Source organism: Mastomys coucha, unplaced genomic scaffold (assembly GCF_008632895.1).
Source record: "Mastomys coucha isolate ucsf_1 unplaced genomic scaffold, UCSF_Mcou_1 pScaffold7, whole genome shotgun sequence".
NCBI lineage: Eukaryota > Metazoa > Chordata > Mammalia > Rodentia > Muridae > Mastomys > Mastomys coucha.
Genome location: NW_022196913.1, coordinates 58,714,934 through 58,731,656, shown reverse-complemented (window position 1 = coordinate 58,731,656; position 16,723 = coordinate 58,714,934).

The following is a 16,723-nucleotide window of genomic DNA, read 5'->3' as shown; positions in this document are numbered from 1 at the left end:
CATAAAATTATCTTCATTGCTACTTCATAGCTGTAATTTTGTTATCTTAATGTAGACATCTGTGTTTTCCAGTTGTCTTAAGTGACCCCAGTCCACAGGTTGAGAACCACTGCTCTAGGTTATTCTGCTTCCTGCATGAAAAACCTTCAGCAAATCTATTTTCATGTATATCCAAGTTCACTGGCTCCTGTTGCCTCTGCATCTGGAGGGCGGTTCCTTTCTTTAGTGTAGGAAAACTAATAGGCTTCCAAATGTATGCCAAGCGTATCTGATTCAATCTTTGCAACAACTTTCTCAGAATCTGAACCTCAGGCACTGGTGCCTTTAAAAACTCTTGTCCTGGACACTGATTCGGACCCATGCCTTGCCATCAGAAAAGCACAAACTCCCCCAGGCTGGCTCTACAGTGACCCAGGTCTAAACAGCCTAAACTTCTGCCAGTTTGAGAAGTGCCTTAACCCAGAGAGCTGGAGACACCAGGTCCCTGGGGGATTGGTCTATGCTAAGATCTGGGTGGTGTTCCCAAGTTCTGTTTCCCAGCAGGGTCCCAGGGGCAGAGAGTTTTTGTGGCTTTTGGACTGTGGCACAGCTGAGCTGGGCATGTCTCCACTCTCTTCCCTTCTCTGGGTTCAGCTCATTCCATTTTAGAACTGTTGGCAAGAGCGGAGGAAGTGCCTGGCACCAAGGTTGATTTACTCCTGGGCCAGGGACATGGCTGACCTCCAGGTTGCTCTTCATAGATCCCCGAGGTACTGGCTTGCAGCCAGCCAGCCAGCTTTGCCTAGCTCGCTCCTATGACCTTCTGTCTCCAGACCTGTCACTGATTTCTCCAAGCACTGGGAAAAGGATCTAGTCTTAGTTTTACTCTTGTGTTCCTGAAGAGTTTCTGGTCCTCTTCTGATTTGATTCACCATTCGTTAAAGGAAGTCCATGATAGCCTCTGTGTGTGTGTGTGTGTGTGTGTGTGTGTGTGAGAGAGAGAGAGAGAGAGAGAGAGAAAGAGAGAGAGGGAGAGAGAGAGAGAGAGATCCTGACTGATTATCATCATAGAAGACAAAAATATAGATATTAAAATAAAAACAATATTTGTAATTCCAATAAATATTTGTAATTCCAATATTCCAATAAATGTAGTCAAGTAAAAAACAAAGTGTTGAGATATTGCGCTGAAGGTACGTATGACTGAAAATACTGAAAGGGGGGGATGGGGAGAAGAAAAGGGAAATAAGGTAGGTGTTTTCATCCTTTGGGTGACACTGCATTGCTAGGCAACCACTGGAGAGGACCTGATACCTACAATGATCACATGGGAAGATGCTCGAGGCCTGCTCCTGCCGAAAGCGACCGTGCAAAGGTCAGGGGCCTGCCTGGCAGGGGAATGGAGGTTTATGTCACTTGCTGCCGCCGGGAGAATGTATCTGAGAGGGACCACAGGACGGGCCAATAAAGGGGAGTGAACTGGGGAACTCTTAAAAATTGTGGGTTCTACTTTGGAACCCTAAAGTGGAAAAAAGAGAGCAGGCTCTGCAGTGGGTATTGTCGAGGAGCTGGGACATTCAGTGAAGGGCATCCACGCTATCCCTAAAAGAAGCAGCTATGATTCACATCACCAAAGGAAGTGGGGGCTTGATAATTTATGTGTCCACAGAATGGCTTTGTCTCTGCCTCGCTTGAAACACAGATGCAGTGATGTTGGGCTCAGTTCAGATGCTGCACGCGCTGAGCTGTCTTTAGGCTCTGGTGGGAGTATCATGTCTTGCCTGCTGATGAGCCTGGCACTCTCTTGCTTGCTATTAGGAGAGAATGGAACTTTATTTCAAATTTTGGGAAAACTATACATGCAAGTACATATAAGCACACATACATGTAGGAGGGTGATAATATATGATGGAAAAAATAATCTAGTAAATATTATTTTCTTTTAATTGACGGGTTTTATGGTATATTTTGAGCTCTGAAAATTTCACACAAAAAATAAGTATTTCTGATGTCTGATGTAATCGGTGGGAATACTCACCCCTGTTGGCCTTTAATGTATATATTTTTCCTGATATAAAGTATAAATATAGTAGGATTCTCTAAAAATTGGGGAGTTTGCATCTTTTGATTCACACCTTCTGTTGTTTGAACTTAGAAAATCTCATTAGGATGAGCTGGAACTGGTCATGATCCCCCCAGGAAGGATCTTTTAGAAAGGAAAAGAGTCAGAGTTCAGAGGAAGAGCTCCATTCATGGAGCTAAAAGTCCTGTGGAACCACTCTGGTTTGCCGTTCCCTAGCAAAGAAGAACTGAGTATTAGAATATGTCCCCTGAAAGAATATTCCCCAGCTGGTGCTTAGTGGGGAATACTGAGATCCCAGCAGTAGGGTAGGGTGGGCTAGGGGTCTGGTCAGATAGAGTGTATGATACAGAAGCCAGACATGCCAGGGTTGTGCAAGGCTGGTGTTCGACAGTGTCCCTATGCGGCCATAACAGAAGCAGTCATACTTCGGCTACTTCTCAGGCCTGGAGCCTGTGAGGATTTGTACGGCTAATGAAACCCTTCCATTTCTTTCTCCCCAGGTGCTTAGAATCAAGAATTCACTCCCTTTCTGTCTGAGGGAAAACCTCAGGGTCTCTGGGCACCTTGGGTTAAGCTGGTATTTATGCTTAGAGGAAACCTGGTGGCAAGCTGGGTCTCAGGAGGAGGAGGACAACACTTGACTTCTCTCTGCTGCAGGCCTTCTGCTCTTGTCTCTGCTCACCCCACCTCATCCCCACCTCAGGCACTGCTGCTCCTTAGCCCAAAGACCCCTTTATGTAGCTGCTGTCTTCTTCATTAGAATTCAAACTCCATTCTTTCTTTCTTTGCCCAGTCCCCAGTGCACGGAACAATGTCTGCCAAACAATAGGAGCCCAGTGACTCTTGGATAGTGAGCCCTTCAGCGTGGTCATTGAAGGCTGCGGCCTTCAACTTGGTTGGCCCTCACTTGGTGGGGTTAAGGGATGTGCCAGCCAGACTGTGTGCACATGTGTGTGTGAGCACTTGACTTTGTGCAAGACACCCTTGCTTCTGAAGCAACGAATCAGTTAACCATATAGGATGTTGACTCACCCTTTGTACTAAGTTCCATACCAGTAGCTTTTAGAAGTGGGGATGGGGGGGTGAAGAGAGTGGGGGGAGAGAGAGAGAGAGAGAGAGAGAGAGAGAGAGAGAGAGAGAGAGAGAGAGAGAGAGAACAACAAAATTAGGAAGCACATTTTATTTAATTTCCAAGGGCAAGGAACCAAGCGGTTGTGCCTTGGCCCCTCCATCCTGGAAGGCTGGGGCAGAGTTTGTGCCAGTAAACACCTTAGGGAATATCAGGAGGATCCCTAAAAGGAGCAGAGTTGGAAGGCTCTGGTATGGACTATGGGTAAATTTGAGAGTGGACACGAGGACAGGAGGGCCCAGCAACAGGAACATGGGGGCTGAAGGTCTAGGTCAGAAACCCTGGGGGACTAGAGTGAGGCCAGGCGTACTCACAAGCCTAAGCTGGCCTCTACTGGTCCCAGATGCCAGCTTTTCTGTCTTCCCTGCCCAGCTTAACTCCTCAAGGCAGGATCAGCACTGGCTCCTGCTTGTGTTGCTCCAGCACTGGCTCTCTTCATCATCCGTGCTCCCATCATTGACTGGTTCTCTTCCTCATCTGTGCTCCCATCATTGACTGGTTCTCCTCCTCATCAGTGCTCCCATCATTGGCTGGTTCTCCTCCTCATCCGTGCTCCCATCATTGGCTGGTTCTCCTCCTCATCCATGCTCCCATCATTGACTGGTTCTCCTCATCATCAGTGCTCCTATCATTGACTGGTCCTCCTCCTCATTAGTGCTCCCATCATTGACTGGTTCTCCTCACCATCCGTGCTCCCATCATTGGCTGGTTCTCCTCATCATCTATGCTCCCATCATTGACTGGTTCTCCTCACCATCAGTGCTCCCATCATTAACTGGTTCTCCTCATCATCAGTGCTCCCATCATTGGCAGGTTCTCCTCACCATCCGTGCTCCCATCATTGACTGGTTCTCCTCACTATCTGTGTTCCCATCATTGACTGGTTCTCTTCCTCATCAGTGCTCCCATCATTGACTGGTTCTCCTCCTCATCAGTGCTCCCATCATTGACTGGTTCTCCTCATCATCAATGCTCCCATCATTGACTGGTTCTCCTCATCATCCATGCTCCCATCATTGACTGATCTCCTCCACACTAGTGTTCCCCATCATTGACTGGCTCTCTTCACCATCCGTGTTCCCATCATTGACTGGTTCTCCTCCTCATCCGTGCTCCCATCATTGACTGGTTCTCCTCCTCATCCGTGCTCCCATCATTGACTGGTTCTCCTCCTCATCCGTGCTGCCATCATTGGCTGGTTCTCCTCCTCATCCGTGCTCCCATCATTGACTGGTTCTCCTCCTCATCAGTGCTCCCATCATTGGCTGGTTCTCCTCATCATCAATGCTCCCATCATTGACTGGTTCTCCTCCTTATCAACGATCCCATCATTGGCTGGTTCTCACCATTGGCATCCCCATCATTGGCTGGCTCTCCTTACCATCAGTGCTCCCCATCATTTGCTGGTCTCCTCCACACTGGTGTTCCCCATCATGGGTTTCATATATAGCTCCTTCAGACTCTGGATTCTTGGAACATAGCTATGTTGACCTTTCCAGTTAGATCTCTAGCAGAAAGATGTCTTCTCCAGTGCTCCCAATGACAGTGGAACATGTCCTGGTGACAGCCACCATCTGGTGACTGGAACTGTTTATCTGTGAGCCCAGAAGGTAGCCTAGAGTGGATATTTGGCAACAACGAGGCAACAACAAGGGACACAATCTCCCACTGAGGTTCTTGTGCCCTTGACACACTGAGGAGACAGTTACCGCTGTCCCAGGAGTGCCCTGCAGTAGCCCTATACTGAAAGGACTGGCAGCTGGTATTTAAAAAATCTATTTCCATCTGGGTGCTGACTATCGAGAGTCTGAAGCAGGAGGATAGCTTTACTTCAGGACACAGGGGCCAGCCTCTTTATCATAGTGAGAATCCACCATCTTTCTCCTGGCAGCAGGAGCCACCGTCTGTGCCCCTCTGGCTCCTATGGTCCCCGTAGCTTTTTCTCTGACCCAGCAGCATGGAAGAGCTGAGGAACAAGTCCAGAAAAGATCTGAGTCAAACCTAGAAGCCACTCACGAAGCAAAAACCCTTTGCTCCCCACACCGAGGGCTGTGGTAAGACCCAATGCAGTGACAGCCACTGAAGCCATCCACATCACTCTGCTCTGGGGCTCATGGGGATGACGCTGTCAGTTCACTTAGCTGGCAGGGGAGGTGGTGGGCACAAGTGCTTTCAGAGGCTCCTGGTCCTCAAGTAATGATTGTGCCAAGACCCACGTTTACAGGAAACAGGCCTCCCTTGTGAGGTCCTCTGGCAGCAGGAGAATGTTGCTTAAACAGAGATACTCTAGGGATCCTGTATGGCCCTGGAACTCATCTGCCCCTGTGTTAGTCAGGGTTTCTATTCCTGCACAGCATCATGACCAAGAAGCAAGTTGGGGAGGAAAGGGTTTATTCAGCTTACACTTCCACATTGCTGTTCATCACCAAAGGAAGTCAGGACTGGAACTCAAGCAGGTCAGAAAGCAGGAGCTGATGCAGAGGCCATGGAGGGATGGTCCTTACTGGCTTGCTTCCCCTGGCTTGCTCAGCCTGCTCTCTTATAGAACCCAAGAATACCAGTCCAGGGATGGCACCACCCACAAGGGGCCCTACCCCCTTGATCACTAATTGAGAAAATGCCCCACAGCTGGATCTCATGGAGGCACTTCCCCAACTGAAGCTCCCTTCTCTGTGATAACTCCAGCCTGTGTCAAGTTGACACACAAAACCAGCCAGTACAGCCCCTGAACAAGTTCTTGCCATCACTTCAGCGTGGCAAGCCTCCACCCCATCCTAAGCCCGGGCTCCTAGAGCCTGTGAACACAGCTCTTGTGGACTTTTCTAAAGACAAGTGAATCTGCCTGGCTGCTCCCAGTGCTGCTTCAAGGTCTTTCAGCCCCAGGCTTGGAGCCTTCCCCAGAACTTGCCTCCATCTATGGGGCAGAGACTTTTGACATGGTGTGGGTAGAGAACTGATTATTCTGAGTAGTCAACTGGCTGGGGGCTTTGTTCATGACTCTGGGGCTTGAGGTTCTGGGTCTTCTTCTTTCTCGTGTCACAAGGTAGCTTGCAGAGAGCAAGAGAACCTCTGAGTTGGCTGGTCTTTCTTGGTAGCTGAGAGGTATGGGCTAGTCATCCCCTGGCCCCCTGGCTTCTACTTCCTCTTCTGTTGGGGTGGGGGTTGGGGGCTAGGGGGCGGGGCATTAGCAGCCAAGTCACAGAATCCTGGGAGGAGGGAATGAGAGGATAAGACATACCCAGTGCTGATTGGGAGTGCACGCTCAAGGTCTGCATCGGTGCCTCCTTCCTGCACAGCCTGTCTGAATTAATTTCGTGTCCATTCCACAAGGACCGCTGATGTTCTGAGCCTGGTTTTGCGTGCATCTTTATTCAGAGATCTAGTGCAGCTTACGTTCCAACTGGGAAATAAGGAAAATACGTGTGAAAGTGAGGTGGCTTGCATGGTACCAAGTGCTCTGAGAAACAGCCAGCAGCGGCATCCAAGGTGTGGGGGATGGGGTGCTAGGGTGTTGGGGGGTGGGATGTGGGGATGGGGTGTGGTGGAGCTGGATGCTTCGGGGATGAGTGAAGAGTGGTCCGGAATGGAGTTGGGGGTTACAAGGGAGGTGATTAATCTTGGAGTCTCAGAAAGGAGGCAAGAGCTAGGGGAACTTTCAGCCAAGCCAACCATAGGGCAGCCTGCTTGCATCTGCCTGCCTCTCATTGACTCTTGCCTTGCCCCTCAGTGGGCTCTGGATGGTTCCCATGAAGACTCTCCTGCTGTCTGCCAACTCACAGGTCTAGGGTGGGAATCTGCACCTGACTTGTACTCTGGCTTGCCTGGCAAACTCCCTGCTGGGACAGCCTGTTATTTGTGAATATGTTTGAGCTCAAGTGCTCCTGGGAGACAAGGATCAGGCTATTTTTTTTCTTTCAGCCTTGGAACCTGGAGACAGCTTGGCACAGTCAAGTTCTCAAGGCCAGGAGAAGGAATGATTTAATCAGTTCCCTACAGAAAGGGGCAGACATGGTGACCACACAGGGCCAGAGGCTAAGATCTCGAGCACCCCTGTCCTCAGGGGAACACAGTGACAGCTGATGGCAGCAGTGGGTAGCATAATACAAACTTGTGGCACATGATAAGCACTGTCACAGGAGATGAAGGTTGGTTAGCCTGACAGATCCCATGGTATAGCTAGCCAACACTGAGTAACAAGTTGTCCCCAAATTTAAAGCACAGATATCTTTCAAGCTCACACCATTTCTTGGGACAAAGCCTTGGGTTAAATGATCTGTCCTGCAGGCTTTAGTCAGAAGCAGTACGCACTGGCGAGAGGACAGACATCTCTAAGCCCTGGGGTGTACCAGATGGCACAGAGAGTGGGACCTTCAGGCAGAGGGCAGCTCTGAGGCCGTACCTGGAGGATGAAGGTCACCAGCCCTTCTAGTCTTAAATAGCCTCCTGTTAAAGGTGAAAAATGTAGCTGGGCATGGTGGCGCACACCTTTAATCCTAGAATCCAGGAGGCAGAAGCAGGAAGACCTCTGAGTTCGAGGCCAGTCTGGTCTACAGAGTGAGTTTCAGGACAGCCAGGGATACACAGAGAAACCCTGTTTCAAAACAACAAGAAGCCCCCAAACCCAAACCCAAACCAAAACAACCCCCCAAACAAACAAACAAGCAAACATAAACCAAGAGACAAAGAAACCAAGAAACAAAGAAAGAAAGAAAGAAAGAAAGAAAGAAAGAAAGAAAGAAAGAAAGAAAGAGCTAATTGCACACTCTATTTCTGGAATAGACAAAGGAAACAGAGGCAGTAGGAACTAGCAGACTGCAGGTTTGGGGAAGGTCCTGACTTGGTACTTTATGTAGTCCTTGCTGCAGCCTCATGCCACAAAAACCCAGCGCTAGAGGGTTCAAGACCCAACCTTAGCAACTTAGGGCTGTGTGACTCCGAGCAACCTCAACTAAAGATGCAGAATGAACTTCCAGTTGCCTGCCTCCTCCAGGACCAAGCCCGGGAGCTGCACTTAGCTTCTTAGCCACCTAGCATCTCACAGCAGCTCTGGAGCCTGCCTACCTGGCTGCCTGGCCCCAAGCACGATCACCTAATCCCTCTTCCACCTAGTGGCTAAAATGCCCCGAAAGCATCCCAGGAAGCAAGTGGAACCACACGACCTTCCCTCCTAGACTCAAGCTTCCCATTTACACCTGAGAAAATGGCAGCTGCCCCAGGCCGGCACTCACAGGTCCTTATCTCCCAGGGACCATGTAGAACGAAGTGATGATGTTGCCTCTTCCTTGGATCTGGGAACTCTGGTGTGTCCGGGTCTTCTTCAACACCTGGCTGGGTTCTAAGGCCCTGAGCAAGCATATTATCCCCGTGAAACATCATTTTTTTCACCCTTATAACAGAGGTGGCTGCACCCACCTCTCAGAATTATGATGAAGGTGACATTAAGTGAGATAATTATATGTGAAGTGGCAGACGCACGGCAAGCGCTCATGAATAGGTGGCGGGGGGGGGGGCTATTTTTACCTCCATAAATGCATCCCCAGACTGAGCTAGGCTTTCGTGATGTTCACCCACTGAGAATCACTACTGGCTTTGATAAAGCAAGAAGACCTGATAAACTGGGGCTTATACTTTCACTTCTTTTCCCCAACACCTCATTTTCAACACTTGACTTCATCTGGCACATTGGGGAAACTGAGGTTTAAAAGAGGTAAATGCAGGAGGAGGGTCTCTGACCTCTGCATTGGATGCTAAATTTGGGGGTGGCTTTTTTTTTTTAAAAAAGATTTATTTATTTTATGTGTATGAGTATACTGTAGCTGTATAGATGGCCATGAGCCATCATGTGCCTGCTCAATTAACTCAGGACAGCCCCGCCCACTCCAGCCCTGCTCGCTCTGGTTTAATACACTGTAGCTGTCTTCAGACGCACCAGAAGATCTCATTATGCATCAGATCTCATAACGGGTGGTTGTGAGCCACCATGTGGTTGCTGGGATCCGAACTCAGGACCTTTGGAAGAGCAGTCGGTGGTCTTACCCGCTGAGCCATCTCACCAGCCCGCCTTGGGGTGGCTTTTTAAAAATAAATATTTTTACAAATTTTCCCTTTAGTGTTTGCGTACGGGTGTGTGTAGGCAAATGCACAGGTGTGCATGTATGTCACCCTGTGAGGGTGGGGGTGGAGGGTGGCATTGGAGGGTCCGAAGACCTTTCTCTTCTCCCATGTTGGTTCTGGGTATTTGCTGGGTTCACTCAGGGAAGCACTATACTATTGAGCTACATCCGTGGCTTTTCCTTTTAAATAAATGGTTTCTCCTCTAGAGAAAAACACACAGGTAGAGTACTCTACGGCATAGGTACAGGGAGAGTACTTTACGGCATAGGTACAGGGAGAGTACTTTATGGCATAGGTACAGGGAGAGTACTTTACGGCATAGGTACAGGGAGAGTACTTTACGGCATAGGTACAGGGAGAGTACTTTACGGCATAGGTACAGGGAGAGTACTTTACGGCATAGGTACAGGGAGGACTTTCTGAAATGGACTCCAGGAGGACAGGCGATAACTCTAAGGACTGGCAAATAGGATTGCAGGAAATGAACAAGCTACTGTGCAACAAAAGAAACAACCAAAAGAGCCAAGAGACGGTCCGCAGAACAGAAGGAAATCTTTACCAACTATGAACCCAGCAGGGTGTTAATATCTAGAATCTATAAGACTCCAAACACATCCCAACAGCAAATAGGCTCATGAACTACATAGACAGCTCTCCAAGGGAAAAAATACAAATGGCTAATAACTACTTGAAATTGTTCAGCATCTTTAGGTAGCAAGAATATAAAAATTAAAATTACATAGAGATTTAATCTCCTCCAGCCAGAATGATTTTCATGAATAAAAGAAGTGTTTACTTGCAATCCTAGCACTGAAGATGTTAATGGAGGGGTGTTACCATGACTCTGAGGCTGGGCTAGGATACATAATAAGTTCTGGGCCAGCCCGGGTTACAGAGTGATATGCTGTGGGAAAAAGGGTTGGAGATGTTGCTCAATCAGTAGAGCATTTGCCTAGCATGCATACGGCCCTGGGTTCTACTCTTAGCTCCACATAAACTGGGCACGAGCTCATTTGTAAACCAAATACTATAAAAGTGTGTGTGTGTTGGGGGGGGGGAATCTTAAGTTCAGGGTTATACTCAGCTAGTAATAAAAGGCAACTTAGGATACATGAGACCCTGTATCAAACTGAAAAAGACAGACCGACAGACAGAAGACTCACAGCAAATGCTGGTGAAGATGGACAGAGAGAGGAGTGTTTACACATGGCTGAAGGGGATGGAGAACAAGCCAGCCACTATATAAGTCAGTGTGGAGGCTCCTTATGTATAACCATGTGACTCAGCTACAGCACTCCTGGGTATGTGCATGAAGAGCTCCAAGGCAACATATGATTGGAATTCTTGAGCACCAGTGTCTGCTGGTTCCCTGTTCATGAGAGCCAAGATATGGCACCAGCACAGATGTTCATTAGCAACTGGAGAAAGAAAACGTGGTACATATATACAGTGGAATCTTATTCCTCTGTAAAGGATGATGAAGTGTAACAATAGAAAAGTAGATGGAGGGCTGGTGAGATGGCTCAGCGGATAAGAGCACTGACTGCTCTTCCGAAGGTCGTGAGTTCAAATTCCAGCAACCACATGGTGGCTCACAACCACCCATAATGAAATCTGACGCCCTCTTCTGGTGCATCTGAAGACAGACAGCTACAGTGTACTCATTTATAATAATAAATAAATCTAGAAAAAAGTAAAAAGAAAATGTGAAGCCTCAACACTTCAAAAAAAAATTAAAAAAAAAAGAAAAGAAAAGAAAAGAAAAGTAGATGGAGCCAGAGAGCCTGGTGTTAATTAAAAAAAAAAAAAAAAGACAAATATTACATATTTGCTCTCATATGCAGAATCTAGAGTAAAATTTAGGGGCTAGACAGATGGTTCAGCAGAGAAGAGCTGCCTCTTCTTGTAGAAGACCTGGGTTTGGTTCCCAGCACCCTTTTGGAGGTTCACAACCATCTGTAACTACAGTTCTATGGGATCTAATGTCCTCTTCTGACCTTCATGGGCTTATATTTATACACGTGGTGTGTGACCTCCCCCAGCCTCAAGCAAGCTGGACCAGACTTTGTCCTTGCCACAAGCAGCTAGCCCACTTAGGGTGGAGTTTCCTGAGATAAAGAAAGCTCCTTTGTCCTTCTCTGTCTCTTCTGAAGTTCCTGCTAGGAGCCACAGGATGCTGAGCTGCTTCACCTGCCTTCAGGACAGATCAAGATGCTAATTAGGCCACAAGATCCTGGCTTACTGGGGGATGAGTTCCCTGCCTAAATATTCTCAGACTCTGAAATACACATTGGACCTTGATCGGAACCTTTTGACTTGGTCTGGTTATTTCTCTTGTAGTCTGATTCCCCAATTTCCCCTAGGCCCTGTCTCTTTTCAGGAACCTGCTTTGCATAGCTGCTGGCAGCTACAGTGGTGTATAGATATGCACATGGCACATATGCACACACACACACACACACATATACATAAAGTAAAATAAATACTTAAAAATATGCACTGCATGAACTCATGTATGTGTGTGTGTGTGTGTGTGTGTGTGTGAGAGAGAGAGAGAGAGAGAGACAGAGACAGAGACAGAGACAGAGAAGGAGAGAGACAGAGACAGACAGACAGACAGGCACACAGACAGAGAGATAGAGAAAGGTTAAATAGAAAAGGGGACTGAGAAGGAAGAAAATTTTTTCTATTTTATTTTATTTTTTATTAGATATTTTTAATTCATATTTCAAATGTTATCTCCTTTCCTGGTTTCCCCTCTGAAAACCCCCCATTCCCTCCCCCTTCCCCCTGCTCACCAACCCATCCACTCCCACTTCCTAGCCCTAGCATTCCCCTACACTGGGGCATAGAGCCTTCACAGGACCAAGGGCCTCTTCTCCCATTGATGTCCCACAAGGCCATCCTCTGCTACATATGCAGCTGGAGCCATGAGTCCCACCATGTGTACTCTTTGGTTGGTGATTTAGTCCCTGGGAGCTCTGAGGGTACTGGTTGGTTCATATTGTTGTTCCTTCTGTGGGGCTGCAAGCCCTTTCAGCTCCTTGGGTCCTTTCTCTAGTTCCTCCATTGGGGACCCTGTGCATAATCCAATGGTTGGCTAAGAGCATCCACCTTTGTATTTGTCAGGCATTGGCAGAGCCTCTCAGAAGACAGCTATATCAGGCTCCTGTCAGCAAGCACTTGTTGGCATCCACAATAGTGTTTGGGTTTGATGACTGTATATGGGACGGATCCCCAGGTGGGGCAGTCTTTGGATGGTCATTCCTTCTGTCTCTGCTCCACACTTTATCTCTGTAATTCCTCCCATGGGTATTTTGTTCCCCCTTCTAAGAAGGGAGAAGGAAGAAATTTAAAGATAGGAAACAAGAGAGAATAATGAAATATACATAACACAAAGGCAGAAGAGTCTATTTGATAGGAGGAAAGTGACCAGCAAGAGAGGAGGATGGGAGCTGAGGAGACCAGAAGACAATTAAAAACAGAATGTAATGCTATAGGTGTGAGCATGTCGTCGTCACTTGGTATGCTGTCCCAAAACAAAACATAAACCACTTAAAAAAAAAAAAAAGTAGCCCTTTGAACTGTTAACTCCTCAGCAGGCTGGCAGTTGGAGCAGTCTGAAGAGTTCATTAGCACAGTTCCTGTGGAGTATTTTGATAGCCTTTTATCCAAGACACAGAGGCTGTAATGAGCAGGTGGGCCTCGTGGTCACCTTTGAAAGCGGTTCTGTAATAATGGATGTGAGATCTGCATGGTCCACGGTCTGCTGCGACATGACGGTAAAACCCCACCCGGTAAAACCCCATCCAAGATCAGGGTGTTTGTTCTGCTTGCCTTCCATTCAGCAAGTCCTTACTGAGCATCCACTGTGTGGGCTGGGTTCTCGGACAGCATGCAAGGAACAGGATTTAAGCTAGCAGAAGAACAACTTAACATTCCCAGAATGGACCTTCTCCCTACACTGCAATTTCTCTTGCCCCAGTTCTCTGCTGTGGCTTGAAGACAGTAGCATCAGACCCCCTGCCTGGAAGGAATGCTGGGAACATTCCAGGCAGATCCCTGATTCCACTCCCACACTGAGAATGCAGGAGAAAACTGTCCATTAACTGTGCTAGGGAGACCAAGCCCTGAGCCCTGCTCATGTGTAGAACTGACCTGGGACTTTCCCCTGTATTCTCTTACACCTTTTCCCTGATGCCCTTGGCAGAGTTCAGCAGTAATGACCATTATGAGCAGAGGGTTACAGCCCCTGCCTTAGGCTATTCAGCTTCTTGACCCTTGATGCACACATTGTCCCAGGATTATCAAGTGACTGCCCTTCTGTTCTTTGTCCTGTTTCTGTCACCTCTGGCTTCTTCTCTCTTTCCACTAGTGGATGATAAGGTTACTAGCTGGGAAGATTGTTAGGACCCCACCTTCTACTCTAAAGGCTGGTCCTGGCTTGTCTAGTTCCTATTCCAAGCCTTCTTACTACAGGACCCCAGCTTCCACCTGCCACCTGCAGAAGAGTAAACTCTTGAGGGATGGACAATCCAAAAGCACCAAGACGTATTCAGGGGAAGGAGGTGAGTTACTACTTTACCAGCCATGCATTTAAATCTAAGCTTGGAAAGGGATGGAGCTGCCTGAGGCTGGAGCTTGGGGTGTAATCTAAAACGAATTGCACACAGCAGGAGTTCGCTGAACGCATGCTTCCAATGCTGATGAAAGTAGAGTTTACAGGCAGAAGGGCAGAGGCAGGGTGTGGAGGGATCCAGGTGAGGTTGGGAAGAGACACACGTGTATCTTCTCCCCTGAGCTAGCATCTCTAGATCTAGTGGGTGCTCAAAACCAACTCTGGTAAATGGGGTGAAAGCTGACCATCAGTAGGCGAAGCTTTTGTAACCTACAATCAAGGAAGGCATTCCTGGGGCTAGAGAGATGGTTCAGCAGGTCGGAGCACTGACTGCTCTTCCAAAGGTCCTGAGTTCAAATCCCAGCAACCACATGGTGGTTTACAATCACCAGTAATGAGATCTGACGCCCTCTTCTGGTGTGTCTGAAGACAGCTACAGTGTACTTATTTATAATAATACATAAATCTTAAAAAAAAAAAAAAAAAAAGAAGGCATTCTTTGCAGGAAGGAGACCTGTGTGGGTGGAGTGAAGGCCAGAGGAAGGACACAGAACTATTATTAGTCAAATATATTTTTGTATCAGGGATCTTATTTACCCTCTATAACCTCTGTCTTATTTCTCAGGCCCTGAAATTTCATTTTGGTTTTTACATACAATGGAAATACACTAGGTCAGGGGCTAAAATTAAGAAAGGTTTCCTGGTGATGAGCTGATCTGCTCATTTCTATATTTACTCACCGTGCTTTGAGTCTTTTCTCGGTGATGGTTTTGAAGTCAGGACACTTGACAATTGCAGGGTGAGTAGATGGACAGTCTGGGCAGGCTGTGCCTGGGACCTTGCTCCTTTGTATGTGATGTCCCTTTGGAACCAACCGAGGGAATTCTCTGAGACATATAGAAGACACTCAAGAAATTTCCAATCGGGCTAGCTCGATCTGAACTGGCCTTTGCTCTGTAGAAGCGGGACTCTCATCTGGACTTTTTCAGCTTCCTGAGGGAGGCAGAAGTTCAGTTTTCAGGACTGTGAATACATCTGGCATTTGGGGAAGAAAGACAAAGACCCCTGGATTCTGCTACAGCTGAATGGGTCCCATCCCATCCAATGGGTGTACATATCCCTCCAGCTGGACATCAGAAGCCCAATTAGAAAATACTTAAGATGGTTTAGACGGCTGGGCAGTGGTGGCACACGCCTTTAATCCCAGTACTTGAGAGGCAGAGGCAGGCAGATTTCTGAGTTCGAGGCCAGCCTGGGCTACAGAGTGAGTTCCAGGACAGCCAGAGCTATACAGAGAAACCCTGTCTCGAAAAACCAAAAAAAAGAAAAAAGAAAAAAAAAAAAAGAAAAAGATGGCTTAGATGGAGTGCCAGGGTTAGGAGAAGACTCATGGGGAGGGAGGTGTAAGAAGGCAGACATGGTCTGTGGATGACTGGCCAGTGTGGCTGGCTCTCACCTCAGACCACAGCACTCCTGCCTCCTGTGCAGATGAAACTTTTCTGGCTAGCTGTGCAGTACTGCAAACACAGCCAATGATATTTGTGGCTGGTAAAATCTGATTTCTAAAAACAGACTGAGAACCAAATTGTATTACGTGAGTAGAGATACATGAAATGTACACATCTCAATGACACTGTCAAGGATTTCAAAAGTATTTGAAGTGACTGGTTCAATATGATGTGTAACAAGAAACAGGCTCTGGGAAACACTTGTTTCAGACTTGCCTGCTACTTTCAGGCAAGTGTGTACTGGGGGCGGGGGAGTGTGAGAGCTGACAACACGATTTCTCTAGAATAACTGTTACTCTCTTCTTTTCCACCTCACACCCTACGTCTTCTTTCTAAGGGAACAGACGCTCAGGTCTTCAAGACAAAACGTATGCTCCGCATGTCTAAAATTTCCAACCAGGACGTGGGTTTTCTGAGAGTTCCTCACGATACATCCTTGTTCCCCGCTCCTCTTTTCCCCATTTGCCTTGGCGTGTCAGCCACACTTCGTTAGAGAATGTTCCTTCTCTCTTGTCGCATGTCTCAGTGAGGGTTTCATTGTTGTGAAGAGACAACATGACGGTGGCAGCTCTTATAAGAACAACATTTAATTGAGGCTGGCTTACAGTTTTGGAGGTTTTGCCCATTATCGTCAAGGAGGAGAGCATGGCAGCATGCAGGCAGACATGGTACAGGAGAAGCACCCGAGAGCTCTACATCTTGACCTGAAAGCAGCCGAGACTGAATTCCATACTGGGTAGGCTTTAAGCATAAGAGACCTCAAAGCCCGCCTCCCACAGTGACATACTTCCTCCAACAAGGCCACACCTCCTCCAACAAGGCCACACCTCCTCCAACAAGGCCACACCTCCTAATAGTGCCTCTCCTCATTGGCCAAATGTTCAAACACAGGAGTCTATGGGGGCTATACCTATTCAGACCACCACATCACTTAAGAATGAATCTGGTCTTAAACACTAGCTATTAATCTCATTCTCTCTTCATGTTTCCTCTATTTCCTCGTGTTTCTTCATTCTTTTTCTCTCTCCCTCCCTGCTTCCTTCCTTCCTTCCTTCCTTCCTTCCTTCCTTCCTGTTCTTTGTTTTGTTTTTTTGAGACTGGGTTTCTCTGTTTAGCCCTGGCTGTCCTGGAACTTATTTTGTAGACCAGGCTGACCTCGAACACAGAAAGCTGCCTGCCTCTGCCTCCAAAGTTCTTGAATTAAAGTCATGTGCCACCACCACCTGGTTCGGCTTCTTTCTTTGCTTTTTGAAACAGGTTCTCACTGCATAGCCTCCAATGGGCTTGAGGCT